We start from the raw sequence: 6,233 nt of genomic DNA on the forward strand, positions 1-6,233 counted from the left end.
CAGGGGAGAGCGCGCACGCAGTCCCCCACTACCAGAAATTGTGCAGTCGAGTTTCCCGCATGTGGGGAAATCGCAGAGGTCAGCTAGCTCCAAGTGCAATGAGCAAGCCTCGCCCTGGGAGAGCCACCTGCAGGATCATTTTTTTTTTTTTTCTATTAAATGTTTTTATTCGTACATATTTATTTACAGAGTTACTTTTCGGAAAATAACAAACCCCCCTTTCATTACAACAACCCATACATTTTGTTAATACATTTCATATTTCAAAATTCAAATACATTTTATAATAAAGAAAAACTCTTTCCCCTCATTAACTAGCACCCTATGCAGGGACAAACACCTGACCTGTTTTCCCTCATCCAACACATTCTCTCTCTTTCCAGCTCGCACACTCCCCATATGCTCTTCCTCCGACGGTCTCCCACCGGAGGGGAGCACCGGCCCCTTCTCTCCGATACTCCACCAAACGGACCCTCGTAGCACATTATTGCTCCTCACAATTACTTCCCCCCCTTTCCGGGAAGCTTTCTTTCTCTCTCCCTTTGGTAAGAGCATATGCCCCCCCCCTACACTCTCACCACACTCCCTTTCACTCCCCAAACACCCCTCAATTTCTCAATCTATTAACACAACATTTTTACCTCTTTTTTTTCCCTCTATATTTTTCTATACATTTTGCACAAACAATAATACATTTTCCTATCGCTATAAAGAAAACCCAGATAATCTCTCCTCTCCCCACCCTTTTATACATTTTTAACCATTTTATTCCAAATTTTGGTTTCCATAATTCTCTTCCTTCATTTTCCCCCAACCGCTTCACATCCAACAGATAATATGTATACATTTTGCTCAGAACAACTCTCACACACACGTTCACTCCAATCTCTTCTCTATTATATATTAACACATTCCTTACATCCCACACCACTTCTTGTATACAGTTTATTATCTTCCACAACACGCTCCTCCTCTCCCCCTCCACCTCACACAACCCATACATCATCATATTGAATTCTAGAGTCCTGATCCCTATCAGCTCTTTTATCAGCTTCCCCTGACACTTCCATACCCTTCTGACAAAGCTACAATTCCAGAACAGATAGACCACGTCCTCTACTCCTCCACACCCTTCTCTAGGGCATATTTCTGACTCTGCTAGATGTCTTTTCCTCTGGAATTCCCTTACGGGCAGGCAGCTGTGCACTGCCATCTAAGTCACGTCCTTCTGAGTGTTTGTCAGCCCCTTGTGATTTACATTCTTCCACATTATTTTTAAATGCTTTTCAACCAACCACCCAACACTTTCATACTCATCTCTTTCTATAATCACTCTTGTAATTTTCTTTGATCATCCCATAGTGATCTTTCTACCCCAACCAAATCAAACTCCCTAATAAATTCCTCTATTACCCTGTAATTTTCTGGTGTCTCAAAACAAAACGGCCTCCTCAGGTCTGTATTACACAACCCTAGTTTCCTCAGCATCCCCCCCGCAGCATATCTCCCCATGCAGGCAGCTTTTGTTTCTTCCCCATTAATCAACTTTATACAAACTTGGATGTACTTTGCCCCCAAAATCCCCTCCATCCTTGGAGCTCCTTTGCCACCTTTCACCTTCTCCTTACATACAATTTGTCTCACCAATTTTTCCTCTTTTGACCCCCAAAAAAACATAAACAGGAACCTTGTAATCTTCCTGATCCACTTTGCTGTGGGAGGGAAAACCATCCCCATGTAAAGTAAAATTGGCACAAGTACCGCTTTCGTCACCAATATATTCCCTTCTAAAGATAATTTTCTTAATGTCCAAAACTGGGTTTTTCTGGTAATTTTTCCCCTATCATTTCCCAGTTTGCCTCTCCTCTAAGATCCTCATCAAACAACACCCCTAATAATTTTATCTGTTTTTCTTCTTCTGGAATCCCACTTTTATCCAGTTCCTGCCAGGCCCCAAAAGCCTTGCAGCTGCTTTTACTCCAATTTACTTTAAAACCTGAAGCCTGGCAGAAGATTTCCACATGTAACTGAGCTCTTTTAAGGGCCATTTGATTAGTACATACCAGAGTCAGATCGTCCATGTATCCTAAAACTTTTATATTTCTCCCCCCACTCCCAGGTATTTCTACGCCTCTTATCACTTTGTCACTTCTGATGCTCTGCAAAAGCGGTTCTATTGCGCATATAAAGGCCAAAGGTGACAGCGGACAACCTTGCCTCACCCCTGACTTTACCTGTATCCTTTCTGACAAAAACCCATTAACTAGGGCTCTACTAAATATATCCCTGTACAAACATTTTATCCAATCTACAACCTCATGGATAATCTCTTAAAAAAAGAGTAAATGCGCCGCACAGCACCAAAAAAGAAAGTGAAGGCTGATATGGGAAAAGTAAAAAAGCTTTATTTGCACAAGGTTGCAAGCGAAACCTCATGACGCGTTTCGGCCTGGGAGGCCTGTGTCAAAACTCTTTTGACAAAGGCCTCCCAGGCCGAAACGCGTCAAGAGGTTTCGCTTGCACCTTGTGCAAATAAAGCTTTTTTACTTTTCCCATATCAGCCTTCACTTTCTTTTTTGGTGCTGTGCGGCGCATTTACTCTTTTTTTAAGAGATTATCCATGCTGATTCACTGCGCGCCTGCACGCCGAGTCACTGCTGGGTGTTCCTGGCTGTCGGGTCTGCCGTGACGTCACTCAGAAGCACCATCCATGCCGCCGGTCAGGTGACCACCCTCCGCATCGGCGGGCAGCGGGTTGGCGGTGAAGCAACGAGATCCTGCGACGGAGAGACCCCAGCCTATCCAGGAGGAGCGGGAGCATACAGCACAGCAATTTGAAAGACCTGACATCAAGTATTATACGTGAGTTTCCCGTGTTCCAGCCTTATAGTGCTCTTGGTGAGCCGGTTGGAGGGAAGGATACATTTTCTATACTGCTATACGATTGAATACAGCCGGGGTCTATGTGATTTATTGTATCATTGCTCACCAGCAGGACTATGCTTTATTCTGAGCGCCTGGAGGGTTAATCCATTGATTTACCCATTTGTATACAATCTACAACCTCCACTGGAATCCCCAGCTTCTCTAAAACCTTAAACAAAAACCCGTGAGAGGGGCGGTCATATGCCTTCTCAAAAGGCTTGCTTCCCTTTGTTACAGTGCCAAATCATGTCTCTAATAAGCCTTAGGCTAAGGTCCCGTTGCACGCGTCCGCACGGCTGGCTTGCTTGCCGGCGGCGCGTGCAACTTGCTGTACCGCGATCTGCGGTCTACAGGAAACTTCAGTTGTAGCGGGGGGCGTGGCCAAACGGGTCGGGGGGGGGTGCGGCCATGACGTGAGGGGGCGCGGCCATGACGTGGGGGGCCGGAGCGGGAGGTGGGTGGGAGTGGGAGGATTGACAGGGAGGGGGGGGCGTGGCTTGAGCGGAGGGACCCGCTACTCTTCCCCCCCCCTCCCTCCACGGGCTGCCACGGGCTGCAGGTAAGTAAAAAAAACACACACACGCAGGCACTCATACACACATACATACATACACACACACACACACACACACACAGGCAGGCACTCATGCACACATACACACACACACACACACACACACACACACACAGAGACAGGCACGCACGCACACAGGCACACACATACACACACAGACAGGCACGCACGCACTCAGACACACACACAGACAGGCACTCACGCTGCTTTCACTCCACACTCCTCCCCGCTCCCCGAAGCCTCTCCTCCTCCCGCAGCCTCCCCTCCCCATTGGCTCACAGCCACACCACGTGACGCGTCGAAGCTAGGAAACACCATTCTCTTGTGTCTCCTAGCGGCTGACGCGCCACAGCGTGTAGTCAGCTGTGCAGCCAGTGGGGACCGGGACCGGCTCGCGAGGATTCCCCTGCTGGTGGGGAACTCGCTACATTGCCGCCCGCGCCAACGAGCGCAGCGGGTCCCAGGCCTTAAGTTCCCTGTTATCTGCCTCCCTGGCACAGCACACACCTGCTCCTCCTCTACAAGTTTGCTAATTACCACTTTAATTCTCAACATTATCAACTTTGCCACAATCTTGTAATCAGCATTTAACAGGGTTATAGGACGCCAATTTTCCAGGTCCCTTCTATCCCCTTTTTTGAATATCGGGGTGATTATCCCTTCCTTAAAGGATTCTGGTGTTCTTCCTTTTGTCATTATCTCTTTGCATAGATGTATTACCTCCGCTCCAATCACATCCCACATTTGCACATAGAATTCATGGGGCAATCCATCCTTACCAGGTGTTTTCCCTTTCCTCCCACTCCTTATTACTTCCTTTACTTCGTCCTCATTTACTTCTCTCTTTAGAAACTCCTGATCTTCCTTATCTAATTTATTTTCAATGTTTCCAATCACATCTTTCTCTATATTGCTGTCTCTTTATTTTTCCTTAAATAAGTCCCTATAAAACCCCTCACTTCCCTCAGCACCCCCTCTGTTCCCTTCACCTCCTCCCCCTCTTTATTTAGCACAGGGGTTAAGCTTGCTTTACCAGAATAAGCTTTCTTTAAAAAGAAAGAGGTACATTTTTCATTTTTTTCCACTGCTTCCACTCTTGCATCATGAATGATTTTTCCCCCTTTCTCTTCTACTAATTTTCCAACCCCCTTCCTTGCTTTCTCTAATTCCTCCCCCACATCTTCCCCATGTCTCTCAGCCTAAAAAGAAACTGTTTCCTTAATATTGCCCTTCTATATTCCTCCTCCGGCCTTCTTGCTTTTTCCACACCTTTTTTGATGAAAAACTTCTGTGTTTTTTCCTTTACTCACCCCCCCAAATTCCCTCATTCTCGCCTTTAATGTAACATACATACATTCATACTGCTTCCTTACCCCCTCCTCCTCTAGCAAGGACACATTTAGTTTCCAAAAGCCATTCCCATGCCTCTCTATCCCCTCCAGTTCTAATTTGCATTGCACACACACATGGTCTGAGAACAGCACTTTTACCCCTTTCCATTCCTCCACCTTTACACCCTTTGGAATAAAAACATGACCAATCCTTGATTTTACCCCTCCACTCTCACTAACCCATGTAAACTCCTTTTTTCCTTCCCCCCACACTTTGAACGCATCCCTTAGACTAAAATCATTCAACATATTTTTCAACAGAATCCCTGAAGCATCTGGCTTGCTCCTTTCTACGTCCCCCCCCCCCCTGTCCCCTCATTAAGTATGCAGTTAAAGTCACCAATCACAAGCGTTTGGACTCTCCCTGGCAAAACTTTTTTAAAACTTCAAACAAATTCCTTCTTTGCCTTTCCTCAGGCGAAGCGTAAACATTAAATAATCTAAACATTTCCCCCTCCACTTAAACAAAACAAACATTAACCTTCCCGGTTCTATCACTTCATATTTCCAAATTTTAAACTCCTGTCCCCTAAATAAAATCCCTATCCCACTATTTCTGCTCTCCCTACTGCCAGACCATACAGAATCCCCCCAAACCTGTTCTTCTTTTCTTGGTGGGTCTGTGATCCCACATTCCTGCAAACAAATAATGTCATTTTTTTGCTTAGCCACCAAGTCCAAAATCCTCGCTCTCCTTGCCGGGCTTTTTAAGCTTCTCACAGTAAGTGAGGCTGTTACCAAAGTCATTCAGCTTTTTTTGAGAGAACAAAAAACACAAAATATCACCAGCGGAGAACCCCCCCCCCCCCATACTTATCTTATGTCCTGGTTATCCTTGAGGGGGGCTCTCTCCACCTCTTCACTGTACCCCAACACCATGTTATTTGCTAAGCCTTCTTTCACAAAAGATGTGCTTTGCCCCCCTGGAGAAGCCTGCCCATCCGGCGATCCTGAGTAGGTGGAAGGGCTGGGTGAGAGGCTTCCCACCTGGCTGATCACTTCTTCCCTCTCATCCCTGCTGCTGGCTGATGCCTCGCTCACAGTATCCTCCAGCAGCCCTTCACGGCACCTTGCTTTTGCAGGAGTATGTTTTTCTTCCTTTTCCATCTTTCTTTTCCCCGGGCGCTCTTCTTGCCCTCCTGCAGCCAGCGTATCCATGCTTTCTGCTGAACCTTTTTCCTTCTCCCTTTCCAGGGCCACATCTTCTTCTCTCTGTACATCCTCCATCAATCCTGCTGTAAGAGGCTCCTCCCCTTCTGCCTGTCCCTGATCCATGCTTGGATCTGGCAACTCCTCCTCCAGCTCCTCAGCTGCTGATTCTCCCCTCGTTAAGGGCTCATCAG

General features: G+C 46.6%; 1 pseudogene; it reads right to left on the reverse strand.

Moving 5' to 3' along the window:
- Window positions 1-142, reverse strand: LOC142474096 (U1 spliceosomal RNA; annotated as a pseudogene).
- Window positions 143-6,233: the final 6,091 nt, after the last annotated feature.

Source organism: Ascaphus truei (assembly GCF_040206685.1).
Source record: "Ascaphus truei isolate aAscTru1 chromosome 13 unlocalized genomic scaffold, aAscTru1.hap1 SUPER_13_unloc_4, whole genome shotgun sequence".
NCBI classification, from domain to species: domain Eukaryota; kingdom Metazoa; phylum Chordata; class Amphibia; order Anura; family Ascaphidae; genus Ascaphus; species Ascaphus truei.